Below are 16,726 nucleotides of genomic sequence, written 5' to 3'. Positions count from 1 at the left end.
AGTTTTTGGCTCAAGGATTTGGATGCACGAGAAGTAATCCCTCTCAATACAAGGCTTAGGCTAGCAAGGTTGTTTGAACCAAACACAAGTATGAAATAGTACAGCAAAACTCACATAAGAACATATTGCAAGCATCATAAGACTATACATTGTCTTCCTTGTTGTTCAAACCCTTACTAGAAAATATCTAGACCTTAGAGAGACCAATCATGCAAACCAAATTTTAGCAAGCTCTATGTATTTCTTCACTACTAGGTGCAAAGTATATGATGCAAGAGCTTAAACATGATCCTAATGAGCACAACAATTGCCAAGTATCAAATTATTCAAGACATTCTACCAATTACCACATGTAGCATTTCCCGTTTCCAACCATATAACAATTAACGAAGCAGTTTCAACCTTCGCCATGAACATTATGAGTAAAGCCTAAGGACATATTTGTCCATATGCAACAGAGGAGAGTGTCACTCTCCCACACAATGAATGCTAGGATCCAACTTTATTCAAACAAAACAAAAACAAAAACATACAGACGCTCCAAGTAAAGCGCATAAGATGTGACAGAATAAAAATATAGTTTCACTAGAGGAACCTGATAATGTTGTCGATGAAGAAGGGGATGCCTTGGGCATCCCCAAGCTTAGATGATTGAGTCTTCTTGAAAAATTCAGGGATGAACCACCGGGGCATCCCCAAGCTTAGAGCTTTCACTCTCCTTGATCATATTGTATCATCCTCCTCTCTTGATCCTTGAAAACTTCCTCCACACCAAACTCAAAACAACTCATTAGAGGGTTAGTGCATAATCAAAATTCACATGTTCAGAGATGACATAATCATTCATAACACTTCTGGACATTGCACAAAGCTACTGAAAGTTAATGGAATAAAGAAATCCATCAAGCATAGCAAAACAGGCAATGTGAAATAAAAGGAAGAATCTGTCAAAACAGAACAGTTCGTAAATATGAATTTCTAAGAGGCACCAGACTTGCTCAAATGAAAATGCTGAAATTGAATGAAAGTTGCGTACATATCTGAGGATCATTCAGGTAAATTGGCAGAATTTTCTGAGTTACCTACAGAAAATTCAACCCAGATTCGTGACAGCAAGAAATCTGTTTCTGCGCAGTAATCCAAATCTAGTATCAACCCTTACTATCAAAGACTTTACTTGGCACAACAATGCAGCAAAATTAAGATAAGGAGAGGTTGCTACAGTAGTAACAACTTCCAAGACTCAAATATAAAACAAAAGTACTGTAGCAAAATAAACACATGGGTTATCTCCCAAGAAGTGCTTTCTTTATAGCCATTAAGATGGGCTCAGTGATTTTAATGATGCACTCCCAAGAAATAATAGTTGAAGCAAAAGAGAGCATCAAGAAGCAAATTCAAAACACATTTAAGCCTAACCCACTTCCTATGAAAAGGAATCTTGTAAATAAACAAGTTTATGAAGAGCAAAGTGACAAGCATAGGAAGATAAAACACGAGTAACTTCAAAATTCTCAACATAAAGAGGGGAAACATAATATTATTAAGATGCATATAACCATGTTTCCCTCTCTCATAATAATATCCAGTAGCATCATGAGCAAACTCAATAATATAACTATCAAATGAAACATTCTTATCATGAGTCTCATGCACAAAATAATTACTCTCCACATAAGCATAATCAATTTTATTAGTTGTAGTGGGAGCAAATTTAACAAAGTAGCTATCATTATTATTCTCATCAAGTGTAGGAGGCATAGTATAATCATAACAAAATTTACTCTCCATAGTAGGTGGCACCAAAAGACTACTATCATTATAATCATCATAAATAGGAGGCAAAGTGTCATCAAAGAAAATTTTCTCCTCAATGCTTGGGGACTAAAAATATCATGCTCATCAAAACCAGCTTCCCCAAGCTTACAATTTTCTATATCATTAGCAACAATGGTGTTCAAAGCGTTCATACTAATATGTTCCATATGTTTTTTAATTTTTGCATCAAACCATCCATGTCTTAACTCAGGAAATAGATTAAAAAGCTCCATGTTGCTTTCCATTATGCCTAACTAGTGAAATAAAACAAGAAACAAAAAGATGCAATTGCATGATCTAAAGGAAATAGCTTCGAGCACTTATAACGGTACCAGAAAATAACTTAGTTACCTGGACCGGAGTGTGAGTGCCTTTTATCTTTCCTCCCCGGCAACGGCGCCAAAAAATAGCTTGCTGCCCAGGACTGGCGCGTGGTTGACGAGGGAGGAAATGGTGTAGCTTTCCTTCGTTCCCCGGCAACGGTGCCAGAAAATAGCTTGATGTCTACTCATGCTTCTTTTCCTGTAGACAGTGTTGGGCCTCCAAGAGCAGAGGTTTGTAGAACAGCAGCAAGTTTTCCCTTAAGTGGATCACCCAAGGTTTTATCGAACTCAGGGAGGAAGAGGTCAAAGATATCCCTCTCAAGTAACCCTCCAACCACAATACAAGAAGTCTCTTGTGTCCCCAACACACCCAATACACTGGTCAGATGTATAGGTGCACTAGTTCGGCGAAGAGATAGTGAAATACAGGTGGTATGAATGCATATGAGGACTCACACCCACACATCTGTAGCTAGCCCCTTAGCCGCTCCCGCGGGCGGCCTGGGGCTCCCGGCGGCGCGCCCCTCGTCTCCCTCCTCCCCTTCCCCTCCTCCTCGCCGCCGCCTCAGCGCGTCGCCGGGCGAAGCCCGTGCGGCGCCGGCGCCGGCGGGGCCCCTCTCTCCCCCTCGTGCGGTGGCGACGGCGCGGGCTGGCGCGGCCGGCGAGCGCGCCGTGCTGGCATGGGGTGCGGCGGCGCGGTTTCTGCAACGGCGTGGTGGCTGCGCGTCCTGTGCGTGCTCGCGGCGGTTGCTCCCCGGAGTGGTCGGCGGCGGGCGGCGCGAGCTCTGTGCGCGGCGGCCTGGTGATGCGCGGTGACGTCGGGTGGAGGTCCAGCTCGGCAAGGCGTGGTGGGCAACGGCGCTCGTCCGGCTGACCATGGAGGAGACCTGCATTTTGTGGGTTGTGCGGATCCAGATCGGGTATGGCCGCCTCGATTTGGGCCGAGCAGGGGCCCGGGCCCTTCGAGCCCATCCATCTCTGCCCAGATCTGCGTGCTCCGGCCGCCTCGGGGGCGGTTTGGTGGTCGATCTGGCAGGGGGTGCTCTTTCCAGTGGGTCGGCGGCGGTGCTACGGCGGCCCGGAGTCCTTGGTCGGCGTCTGCGGCCCTCGCGATGGTGTCTTCTGTGCGTAGCAGCTTGCCGTGCTCAGAGTTAGGTTCCGGGGCGGCGGCCCTGGTCGGTGGGAGCCATTTTGGTTGGCGGGCGTGCCAGTGGCTCTGGAGCTGGCCGGAAACCATGGTCGCGGGGGCGACGTGGTGGCCGGCGAGCTGCGTGCGGTGGCAGTGGATCGACCGCTCCGGCGGTTGGTGTGCTGGGTAGAAGGCGGGGAGAGTTCGCTGAGGGTAAACCCTTGCCCACCCGGGCCACGACGGCGACGTCCGCGGACGCCGTTCCCTTCTTGAAGGCGTTGTTGAGGCTTCTCCCTGTCCTTCTACATGCTCCGGGTGAAAGCCCAAGATCCTCGGATCGGGCGGTGGCGACGCTCTCGTGCCGTGATCTTCTTGAAGACACCGCCTTGGAGTCCACATTGTGCGGCTCTCCGTTGGTGGTGTGGCTGAGGCGCGGTATTCGTCGAGCAAGGTGCTCCGGGTGAAAACCCAAGATCTACGGATTGGGCGGTGATGGCGCGCTCGTGTCGTGTTCTTCTTGAAGACATCGTCTTGGAGTTTACCAGTGTTTCTTCGGATGTCGTTGGCTCTTCGCTTGGCGACTTTCGGCAAGGCTTGCGTGCTGCCCTGCTTCCTCGTTGGGTTTCCTTGGTGCTGCTTGTTGGGGTTCGATCGGTGGTGGTCGATGCACAGTGGTGGTCGGCCACTGGTGGCGTTGCCCGTGGCGGAGAGTTCTGTTGACGGCGTGCGTGTTCGTTGGCTCGCTTTAGGGTGAGCTCCGGCCCGACACTGTTGCTGTCCGGTGTCCTCTCCGAATCTTCGTAGGCTTCGTAAGGGTCGTGATCACCGTTCGAGGTTCCGGTTGTAGCCATGTTGGCAACTCGTGTGGGTGTGTGGGTGTGTGTTGTAAGCTGGGTTCAGCTCTTTGTACCTTGTCGCCGTTGTGACGTTATTAATTTAACGTCAGGCCTTTTGGCCTTCGATCTAAAAAAAGAATGTATATGAGCAGTAGCAACGGTGCCAGAAAATAGCTTGCTGGCGTGCAGTTGATGGTAGTAATATTGCAGGAAGTAGAGATGCAGTAAAACAGTAAACAAGCGATTATTGCAATATTTGGAAACAAGGCCTAGGGATCATACTTTCACTAGTGGACACTCTCAACATTGATCACATAACTGAATAGATAAATGCTATACTCTACACTCTCTTGTTGGATGATGAACACCACTAATTGCGTAGGGCTACAAGAGCACCTCAATGCCGGAGTTAACAAGCTCCACAACATTCGATATTCATATTTAAATAACCTTAGAGTGCATGATAGATCGACACAACTATACCAAGTACTAACATAGCATGCACACTGTCACCATCATACTATGAAAGGAGGAATAGATCACATCAATAATATCATAGTAATAGTTAACTTCATAATCTACAAGAGATCACAATCATAAACTACGCCAAGTACTACATGATGCACACACTATCACCATTACATCATGGAGGAGGAATAGAGTAATTTAATAACATCACTAGAGTAGCACATAGATTAATAGTGATACAAAACTCATATGAATCTCAATCATGTAAGGCAGCTCATGAGATCATTGTATTGAAGTACATGGGAGAGAGATTAACCACATAACTACCGGTACATCCCCTTAGCCTCGAGGGAGACCTACTCCCTCCTCATGGGAGACAGCAGCGGTGATGAAGATGGCGGTGGTGTCGATGGAGATGCCTTCCGGGGGCACTTCCCCGTCCCGGCGGCGTGCCGGAACAGAGACTTCTGTCCCCCGGATCTTGGCTTCGCGATGGCGGTGGCTCTGGAAGGTTTCTCGTACCGTGGCTTATTCGTATCGAAGATTTAGGTCAGGGGGCTTCTTATAGGCGAAGATGCGGAGTCGGAAGGGCTATGGAGCCGCCACACAATAGGGGGCCGCGGCCCCCCTCTTGGCCGCGCCGGGCACACGTGTGGGCCCCCTGTGGCTCTCCTCTGGTCCCTCTCGGGTGTTCTGGAAGCTTCGTGGAATTATAAGATGCTGGGCGTTGATTTCGTCCAATTCCAAGAATATTTCCTTACTAGGATTTCTGAAACCAAAAACAGAAGAAAACAGGAACTAGCACTTCGGCATCTCGTCAATAGGTTAGTTCCGGAAAATGCATAAATGTGACATAAAGTGTGAACAAAACATGTAGGTATTGTCATAAAACAAGCATGGAACATAAGAAATTATCGATACGTTGGAGACGTATCACCGCCTTCGCCACTTCCTCGTCGTCCTGCTCCTCCTTCACCTCCAGCTTCAGGATGAGGAGGGCGCCACCGCCGCGCCTTTGCTGCTGCCGGCTGCTGCTCCTCGGATTGACAGGCGTCGCCGGCTCCTCCTTCACCACGCGCTTGGGGACGGTGTAGGGCGCGGAGCGTTGCAACGAGGACGGCGTCGATCGGGCCGGCCCTGACAAGGAAGAGTTGGAGGAGGACGAATATGTCCTCCTCGGCTGCCAGCGCGCTGCGAGAGACGATGGTGGTGAGGACGGCGCCTCCAACCTTGGAGCGCCGTTGTGGATGCCGTCGATGACGTTCTCCAGGGTGCGCCCGGAACGCCCCAGAATAGGAGGCGCCCGTCCCTGTTCCAGCTGTTCGGCCCGCCGACGAGGCTGGTGGTGTTGTGCATCTGCATGTCATATTGCGCCTGGAAGTAGGCGACCCACCAGGCGTCGTTGCCGGTGGCCGTCCAGGTCGGATCGGCCCGCTCGTCGGTGTCGAGTGCAGACCGTCGGGCCCTAATGGCGTCCCTCTGATACGTCTCCGACGTATCGATAATTTCTTATGTTCCATGCCACATTATTGATGATATCTACATGTTTTATGCATACTTTATGTCATATTTATGCATTTTCTGGGACTAACCTATTAACGAGATGCCGAAGAGCCAGTTGTTGTTTTCTGCTGTTTTTTGGTTACAGAAATCCTAGTAAGGAAATATTCTCGGAATTGGACGAAATCAACGCCCAGGGGCCTATTTTCACACGAATCTTCCAGAAGACCGGAGAGCTAACGAATGGGGCCACGAGGTGGCTAGACGATAGGGCGGCGCGGCCCAAGCCCTGGCCGCGCGGCCCTGTCATCTGGGCCCCTCGTGACACCCCTTGACCTGCCCTTCCGCCTACAAATAGCCTTCGTCACGAAACCCCCAGTACCGAGAGCCACGATACGGAAAACCTTCCAGAGACGCCGCCGCCGCCAATCCCATCTCGGGGGATTCAGGAGATCGCCTCCGGCACCCTGCCGGAGAGGGGATTCATCTCCCGGAGGACTCTACACCGCCATGGTCACCTCCGGAGTGATGAGTGAGTAGTCTACCCCTGGACTATGGGTCCATAGCAGTAGCTAGATGGTTGTCTTCTCCTTATGTGCTTCATTGTCGGATCTTGTGAGCTGCCGAACATGATCAAGATCATCTATCTGTAATGCTATATGTTGTGTTTGTTGGGATCCGATGAATAGAGAATACTATGTTATGTTGATTATCAATTTATATCTATGTGTTGTTTATGATCTTGCATGCTCTCCGTTATTAGTAGAGGCTCTGGCCAAGTTGATGCTAGTAACTCCAAGAGGGAGTATTTATGCTCGATAGTGGGTTCATGTCTCCGTGAATCTGGGGGAGTGAGAGAAACCTCTAAGATTATGGATGTGCTGTTGCCACTAGGGATAAAACATTCATGCTATATCCGAGGATGTAGTTATTGATTACATTACGCACCATACTTAATGCAATTGTCTGTTGTTAGCAACTTAATACTGGAAGGGGTTCGGATGATAACCTGAAGGTGGACGTTTTAGGCATAGATGCATGCTGGATAGCGGTCTATGTACTTTATCGTAATGCCCAATTAAATCTCACAATACTCATCATATCATGTATGTGCATGGTCATGCCCTCTCTATTTGTCAATTGCCCAACTGTAATTTGTTCACCCAACATGCTATTTATCTTATGGGAGAGACACCTCTAGTGAACTGTGGACCCCGGTCCTATTCTTTACATCTGAAATACAATCTACTGCAATTGTTCTACTGTTCTCTGCAAACAATCATCATCCACACTATACATCTAATCCTTTGTTACAGCAAGCCGGTGAGATTGACAACCTCACTGTTTCATTGGGGCAAAGTACTTTGGTTGTGTTGTGCAGGTTCCACGTTGGCGCCGAAATCCCTGGTGTTGCGCCGCACTACATCTCGCCGCCATCAACCTTCAACGTGCTTCTTGGCTCCTACTGGTTCGATAAACCTTGGTTTCATACTGAGGGAAAACTTGCCGCTGTACGCATCTCACCTTCCTCTTGGGGTTCCCAACGGTCGCGTGCTGTAAGCGTATCAAGACTGTTTTCTGGCGCCGTTGCCGGGGAGATCAAGACACGCTGCAAGGGGAGTCTCCACATCCCAATCTCTTTACTTTGTTTTTGTCTTGCTTTACTTTATTTACTACTTTGTTTGCTGCACTAAATCAAAATACAAAAAAATTAGTTGCTAGCTTTACTTTATTTGCTATCTTGTTTGCTATATTAAAAACACAAAAAAATTAGTTACTTGCATTTACTTTATCTAGTTTGCTTTATTTACTACTGCTAAAATGAGTAATCCTGAAGTTGAAGTTCGTTCGTTTAAGCAACAAGGGGGAGAATGTTTAAGAGATGCTTGGTATAGAATTAGTGATGCCCATAATAGGTGCACTAAGAAACACTCCACCACTATCCTACTCAGGAATTTTTATGTTGGTGTCTCTAGCTGGAATAGGTATGTTCTTGATTGTCTCGCGAAAGGTAACTTCCTAAGTACTCCTGCATTAGAAGCTAGTTGCATTATTGAGAATTTATTTGGAATACCACCTGTTAATGAAGTTAAAATTGAAACCTCTCTTGAAGATGTCATGAAAAAGTTGGAAACCATAGAGCAAAACCTTCCAAGTATTGAGACTAATTTGGGAGCATTACTTGATAGCACTGATAAACTTGATAAATCTCTAGGTGGAATTAATGAGAGAATTGCTATATTAGAAGCTTGTGCTATTCATGATAATCAAACCCAATGGATTAGTGAACTTGAGGAGGCTATGGAAACATTGGGTTCAACCTTTTCATCTATAAAGTTTAGAGAGAAAGCTTATGTGGGTAAGGAGCAAAAGTTCATGTATGTCTCTAAGGGGCCTAAACCAAAAAGCTATTATAGGCCTAAAATTGATAAAGATCTTAAAACCACTATAGATAAGGGAGCATCTAAGACACCCAGTGGGACAAATTGTGAAAATTATGATGCTTCGTCTCTCGATAATACTTGATATACACTTTCTGCGCCTAGCTGAAAGGCGTTAAAGAAAAGCGCTTATGGGAGACAACCCATGTTTTTACTACAGTACTTTATTTTTATTTTGAGTCTTGGAAGTTGTTTACTACTGTAGCAACCTCTCCTTATCTTAGTTTTGTGCATTGTTGTGCCAACTAAGTCGTTGATAGTAAGGTTCATACTAGATTTGGATTACTGCGCAGAAACAGATTTCTTTGCTGTCACGAATCTGGACCAAATTCTCTGCAGGTAACTCAGAAAATTATGCCAATTTACGTGAGTGATCCTCAGATATGTACGCAACTTTCATTCAATTTGAGAATTTTCATTTGAGCAAGTATGGTGCCACAATAAAATTCGTCTTTACGAACTGTTCTGTTTTGACAGATTCTGCCATTTATTTCGCATTGCCTGTTTTGATATGCTCGATGGATTAATTCGATTCCATTGACTTTCAGTAGCTTTGTGCAATGTCCAGAAGTGTTAAGAATGATTATGTCACCTCTGAACATGTATATTTTGATTGTGCACTAACTCTCTAATGAGTTATTTTGAGTTTGGTGTGGAGGAAGTTTTCAAGGATCAAGAGAGGGAGATGATACAACATGATCAAGGAGAGTGAAAGCTCTAAGCTTGGGGATGCCCCGGTGGTTCACCCCTGCATACATCAAGAATACTCAAGCGTCTAAGCTTGGGGATGCCCAAGGCATCCCCTTCTTCATCGACAACATTATCAGGTTCCTCCCCTGAAACTATATTTTTATTTCATCACATCTTATGTGCTTTGCTTGGAGCATCGGTTTGTTTTTGTTTTTGTTTTGTTTGAATAAAATGGATCCTAGCATTCATTGTGTGGGAGAGAGACATGCTCCGCTGTTGCATATGGACAAATATGTCCTTAGGCTTTACTCATAATATTCATGGCGAAGTTTCTTCTTCGTTAAATTGTTATATGGTTGGAATTGGAAAATGATACATGTAGTAATTTGCTATAATGTCTTGGATAATGTGATACTTGGCAATTGTTGTGCTCATGTTTAAGCTCTTGCATCATATACTTTGCACCCATTAATGAAGAAATACATAGAGCATGCTAAAATTTGGTTTGCATATTTGGTCTCTCTAAAGTCTAGATAATTTCTAGTATTGAATTTGAACAACAAGGAAGACGGTGTAGAGTCTTATAATGTTTACAATTTCTCTTTTATGTGAGTTTTGCTGCACCGCTTCATCCTTGTGTTTGTTTCAAATAAGCCTTGCTAGCCTAAACCTTGTATCGAGAGGGAATACTTCTCATGCATCCAAATCCTTGAGCCAACCACTATGCCATTTGTGTCCACCATACCTACCTACTACATGGTATTTCTCCGCCATTCCAAAGTAAATTGCTTGAGTGCTACCTTTAAATTTCTAATCCTCTACCTTTACAATATATAGCTCATGGGACAAATAGCCTATGTGGTATTGAATATGTACTTATGCACTTTATCTCTTATTAAGTTGCTTGTTGTGCGATAACCATGTTCCTGGGGACGCCATCAACTACTCTTTGTTGAATATCATGTGATTTGCTATGCATGTTCGTCTTGTCTGAAGTAAGGGAGATTTACCACCAAAATGGTTAGAGCATTGCATAATGTTAGAGAAGAACATTGGGCCGCTAAGTAAAGCCATGATCCATGGAGGAAGTTTCAGTTTTGGACAAATATCCTCAATCTCATATGAGAAAATTAATTGTTGCTACATGCTTATGCATTAAAGAGGAGTCCATTATCTGTTGTCTATGTTGTCCCGGTATGGATGTCTAAGTTGAGAATAATCAATAGCGAAAAATCCAATGCGAGCTTTCTCCTTAGACCTTTGTACAGGCGGCATAGAGGTACCCCTTTGTGACACTTGGTTAAAACATGTGCATTGCGATAATCTCGGTAATCCAAGCTAATTAGGACAAGGTGCGGGCACTATTAGTATACTATGCATGAGGCTTGCAACTTGTAAGATATAATTTACATAACACATATGCTTTATTACTACCGTTGACAAAATTGTTTCTTGTTTTCAAAATCAAAGCTCTAGCACAAATATAGCAATCGATGCTTTCCTCTTTGAAGGGCCTTTCTTTTACTTTTATTGTTGAGTGTTGGGGGGATAACCCCCGGTATGCCAAAGGCATGCCAAACCGGATGGTTTGAGCCATCGAGATACCGGTTTAATGTTCTTGCCGGAAGCCTAGAAGGAATCCGGGAGAGCAAGGCTAAGCCGGTATCCCCAAAGGGGTATGCCGGGACCCGGTATAAAAGATACCGGAAAGGAGAGCCTGTCGGCAGGACTGGTCAAAGATTCTCTTCAGAGCAAGAAGACAAGGATGAGCTACGCCAAGTAACTTTATTCAGAGCCCTGGCGCCAAAGAGAGAGGTGACGGAGAAAGAAGCCGGGGGACGTCAGCTTCTATGATAAAAGAAGGCCCCGGTGTCATCTATGATTAAAGTAGCTTTGTACAGTAGCCAGTTAAAGTAGCTTTGTACAGTAACTCTGTAAAGTAGTTTGTCCAGTCAAAGATGCCATTAGGGTTTCTTGCAGTGTAAGCCACCCTCTCCCCTATATAAGGAGAGGGGGCAGCCCATCTTCACGGGCAAGTATGTACGCGTGTATGTAGGAAGGCGAGCCTCAGAACTTGTGTGAATCTATGAACATGGTGATCTAGAGGGAGTTCTTCCTTGTGTCTTTCCTCTTCAACTTCTGGCCTTGGCCAAGTTCTTGAGGAAACCATCCGGAATCTCTTCCCACCTGATCGCAAACCCTCCCCCGAATCCTCTTGCGTCCATTCGGCCCCAATCTAAGCCATCCTATGGCATCTGCTCGTTCACCACGACGACAGTTGGCGCCCACCGTGGGGCGTGAAGTGGCGCTTGATGGAGTTCACATTCGGGCGGGCGTTCTCGAGATTTCCGGCGAACGTACGGTGTCCGCGTTGGTGCAGAGCATCTACGCCATGGACTTCATCAACGACAACGCGGGCTGCTTCGCCAACGGCGGCGTCTTCCCCAAGAACGGCCGCATCATCGAGTTCGGCAGCCATCGCGTCTACTTCGGCACCGTCCCCGTGCGCCAGCGCCTCTCGCCGGTGCTGGTGGCACCGGACCCGCCAAGATGGCTCTGTGCTGGCCGCGCCGCCGGCAGCGTCGAGGTAATGATGACCGGTGTGGTTGGTGCAGGAAAGGAGGTTGCGGCTGAAGGTGCCGGTCGCGCGGTTTCGACCCGTGCGGCTAAGCCACCGCTGGAGCGCGGCGCAGGCGCAGCGGGAGCATCATCCGCGCCACCGGAGACACCGCTCCAGGCGGCGATGAACGTCCTCGCCACCCCCATCGCGCAGAACATCGATCCGGCAGCGGCTCAGTGCGGAGCTGGAGGCGCAGCGCCAGAAGATGCTAGAGAGCGGCAAGGACATCGTCAGGGCGCAGCGCGAGCTGAACCTAACCGTACGTGAGTATAACGCTGCCCATGGCTTTGCTTCTGTTAGCGCGCATGCTGCTAGGATGCCGGAAAACCGGCTAAAAGCTCGCAACCTAGATCAAGATTTGCGCAAAGAGATTCTTACCGGCAAGAGCGCCTCTGCATCTGTTAGCATCGTGGAAAAGCCTAAGTATAGCAGCCCGGATAAAACTATAAAAGCTGCTAAGGCCGCTGTAGAGCTGTGCGAGTCGCTTTCCGGAGAGGCTTTGGTAAAGCAGCAAGAGCGTGTTAGAGAGCTGCTGGAAACCATTGAGCAGCAAAATGCTGAGCAGCTGGCTAAGCTGAACAAGGCAGCGGCCTCAAAATCCGCGCGTTCAACAAAGAATGCCGGTAGCAAATCCCATGGGCAGGCTTCGTCCCCCCATCCGGATAGAAGGAGAGAAAAAGAAGTGAATGCGTAGCAGATGACTGTGTACGATCCGGTTCTTGCCGGAAAGCAACAAGCCGGGCAACACGATGCCGGTAGAAAAAGCCAAGGGGCAGAGCGAGGCTATGCCAGAGGCTATGCCGGAAACAATCATGCCGGTAGATATGAGACCGGGCAAAACTATCGAGCTGCAAGGGCAGCGTACGAGGAGGAGGAAATAGATCCCCCAAGGTATCGGCAGGCAAGGGCCGCGGTACCGGAATGTCACGATGAAGCCGATTCCACGAAACCGGCAGCATACCGGAACCCATTGGGAGAACGCCTGGGAGAGAGATACTTACCGGAACGGGATGCGAGGCACCGTCTGGATAGAGTATACTTGTCAGAAATGATCGAGGAGGAAGGTCCTCCGGTGTCCAAAGTGTTTTGGCCCAAGGATCATGAAAGAAAAACCACCAGTTCGCAACTTTATGTTGCCCCGTGACACAAAGACGTATGACGGCACCACGAAGCCGGAAGATTGGCTCGCGGATTACGTGACCGCGGTATACGTTGCAGGCGGTGGAGGAACCGTAGCAGGAGGAGGAAACCGGCGTTGGGCCGTGAGGATCATACCATCGTTTTTGGTTGGACCGGCAAGAATCTGGCTAAACAACTTGCCGGCAGGAAGCATAAATGGCTGGCTGGATTTTGAGGAGGCCTTTGTGAGCAATTTCAGCAGCACCTATCGAGGCCAAACAGGCCGCAAAGAACTTGCTCTGTGCGTGCAGCGCCCGAACGAAACAGACCGGGATTATGTAGCCAGGTGGATGACCAGGCGGAACTCCTGTGAGGGGGTGTTCGAGGCACATTCCATTGCTTGGTTTAGATGATGGTTCTGAAGAGGTTCTCCGTTGTGGCAAATGTGGCAGCGCAACATGCCGACAACGTTGGCAGAGATGATACGTGTGGCGGATAGCTATGCGTTGGGAGACCCAACGCAACCGGCGGCAACCGGAGCCGGAACAGCCGCGCCACGAACAACACCGGACAACCGGAATAACAAAAGAAGGGAAGATTTTCCGGATCGAAGGTACGGTCCGCAGCAAGTTGTCAGCTGTGCAGAAAACTTTGAGGCCAGCGACAGCCGAGGCAAAAACCGGATCGCAGCCATGGGCGGGTCCTAAGAAACGATGGGTGGAAAAGAAACCACAGGTCCGGAAGAAGAACTGGCAAGAACCCGCGAAATACACCATGGAAGCTGCCATGGATCAACCTTGCCGGTGGCACACGCCGAATCCGGCACATCCGTCAAACCATCTGACGAAGGATTGTACCTGGACCAAGTACTTGATGCAAAAAGGAACAGTGAAAGATGCGCGGCCACCGCAAGACATGCCGCGCGGCAGCAACAACAGCTACCGCCACCACCACCACTTACCGGGCAAACGCCTTACCGGTGCAGCCAAACCGGCAAGAAGACCAGCAAGTTAACCGGTGGAGCAAAATGATAACCATCCAACTCCACCGGCAACTTTAGGCCGGAATGTTTACGAAGATCCGCATCTCTGTGCTGTGTTGTCTTTGTCAATGAGCCAACAGACCGCAAAGTGTACACCGGCGCTCCATGGAGGTCAATGCTGTGATGCCGGCAGTTCCCAAGTACATGATGTGGTCCAATCAGAAATTACCTGGTCATCCAAGGATCACCCAAAGATCATGCCGAATCCGGGTGGATATGCTCTTGTTGTGGACCCGATCATGAAAGGGCCGCAAACTCGAGTGAAGTTCAGCAAGGTGCCGATAGACAATGGCGATAGCATCAACATCATGTACAAGCACACCATGCAAACGCCTGGGCATAACGAGAAAACATGCTTCAGCCAACGCGCACAACGTTCCATGGGATCGTCCCTGGCTTGTCCTGTGCCCCGATAGGAAAAGTTCGGGTGGACGTGGCATTTGGAGGACGTGACAATTGCCGGGTGGAAAATCTGGAGTTTGAGGTGGTGGATCTGGACAGTCCCTACCATGCATTGCTGGGGAGACCGGCGTTGGCTGCTTTCATGGCCACCACTCATACGGCTTACCTCAAGATGAAGATGCCGGCACCTCGTGGGCCATTGACTGTGGTGGGAAACTATAAGATCTCACTGGAAATCGCATCTGCCGGATCAAACCTAGCGAGAATCGCTGGTGATCGCGGAGGAAAAGAAAAGAATGCACAGTACATTGCGGCTAGCTCAATCCTCACAAATGAGTTTGGCGGCAATGAGTGAAAACATGGGCACACCGGCATTCAAGCCAACCAATGAAACAAAGAACATTGTGCTGGATCCGCTTACCCAGAGCGAACCGTTCGTATCGGCGCCGGCCTTGATCAAGCTTAGGAAAGCGCTCTCTTGAGCTTCATCAGTGAGAATCGGAATATCATTGCCTGGTCAATCGATGATTTGGTAGGTGTTCCGAGGGAGCTGGCTGAGCACTCTCTAAACGTCCGGAAAGATGCCAAGCCGGTGCGGCAACCACTGCGTCGGTTCGCTGAAGACAGAAGAAAGATCATAGGAGAAGAAGTAACCAAGCTGCTTGTTGCCGGATTCATTGTGGAGGTCACGCACACGCAGTGGCTGGCCAATCCGGTAATGGTTGAAAAGAAGAAAGATGAGAACCTGGAGGCAAAAGCTCCGAAGGTGTGGCGCATGTGCATCGACTACACCAACCTGAACAAGGCTTGCCCAAGAGATCCTTTTCCTTTGCCACGAATCGATCAAGTGATTGATTCAACTGCTGGGTGTGAGTTGTTGTCCTTCCTGGATGCCTATTCCGGTTTCCACCAAATTCCCTTAAAAAGGAAGATCAAATAAAAACTGCGTTCATTACCCCGCACGGGGCTTATTGCTATGTCACTATGCCTTTTGGGTTGCGCAACGCTGGTGCAACGTACCAGCGCTGTATGCAAAAATGCTTGTTTGATCAAATTGGAAAAAATGTGCAAGTCTATGTGGATGACATCGTGATAAAAACTAAGGTAAAAAACACTTTAATCGATGACATCCGGCAAACATTCGATAACCTAAGGCGGTTCCGGATGAAACTCAATCCGGCAAAATGTACCTTTGGTGTCCCCGCCGGCAAGCTGCTCGGTTTCCTGGTTTCAAGCCGGGGCATAGAGGTTAATCCGGTAAAGATCCGGGCGATAGAAAGAATGGCTATCCCTCGAGAGTTAAAAGATGTGCAAAAGTTTACCGGAAGCTTGGCATCGCTGAGCCGGTTTGTAAGCAGGTTGGGAGAAAAAGCTCTGCCACTCTATGCTCTCATGAAGAAATCGACACGTTCGTCTGGACCCCTCAGTGGACGCAGCGTTTAAGGAGCTAAAAACGATGCTAGCCACAAGACCCGCATCGCTTCACCTCTAGAAAGGGAGCCTATGCTGTTATACATAGCAGCAACAAACCGGGTTGTGAGTGTAGTGGTTGTGGTTGAAAGAGAAGAGGAAGAAAAAACCGTCCGTAGGCCGGTATACTACTTGAGCGAGGTGCTCTCCCTCTCAAAACAAAACTACCCTCACTTCCGTAAAATGACTTATGGCGTGTACATGGCCGCCACAAAACTCAAGCACTACTTTGAGGAACACCCCATGAAGGTGGTGAGTGAAGCACCAATTTCCGACATCATGTGCAACAAAGATGCCACGGCGGATTGCAAAATGGGCGATCCGTGATATCACCGTACGTGCCGGTATATGAAAGAAGACATGCCATAAAATCCCACGCTTTGGCGGATTTCCTTGTTGATTGGGCGGAGATGCAATACAAACCGCCAGATCAGAGGATAGAATATCGGAAGATGCACTTTGATGGATCTAAGCTCAAGGAAGGTCTAGGTGCCGGTGTGGTGCTTACTTCACCAAAAGGAGACCACCTCCGGTATGTTTTGCAAGTACATTTCGGGGCATCGAACAATGTCGCTGAATATGAAGCTTTGATCCATGGGCTTAAGGTCGCAAAAGAAATCGGTGCACACCGGATCATTTGCTATGGCGATTCAGACCTTGTGGTACAGCAGTGCTCAGAGATTGGGATGCAAAAGACGCCAACATGGCCTCGTACCGGTTTCACGTGCAAAAGATTGCCGGATTCTTCGAAGGATGTGAGTTTCACCATGTGCCGCGAGCAGAAAATGAAGCCGCGGATGCTTTGTCCAAGTTGGGCTCATCTAGGCAAGAAATTCCTCCCGGAATAGCTTTGGCTCACCTAAGAGTG

Source organism: Lolium perenne, chromosome 7 (genome assembly GCF_019359855.2).
Source record: "Lolium perenne isolate Kyuss_39 chromosome 7, Kyuss_2.0, whole genome shotgun sequence".
In the NCBI taxonomy this organism is placed as follows: Eukaryota; Viridiplantae; Streptophyta; class Magnoliopsida; order Poales; family Poaceae; genus Lolium; species Lolium perenne.
This window is presented reverse-complemented; position numbering follows the sequence as displayed.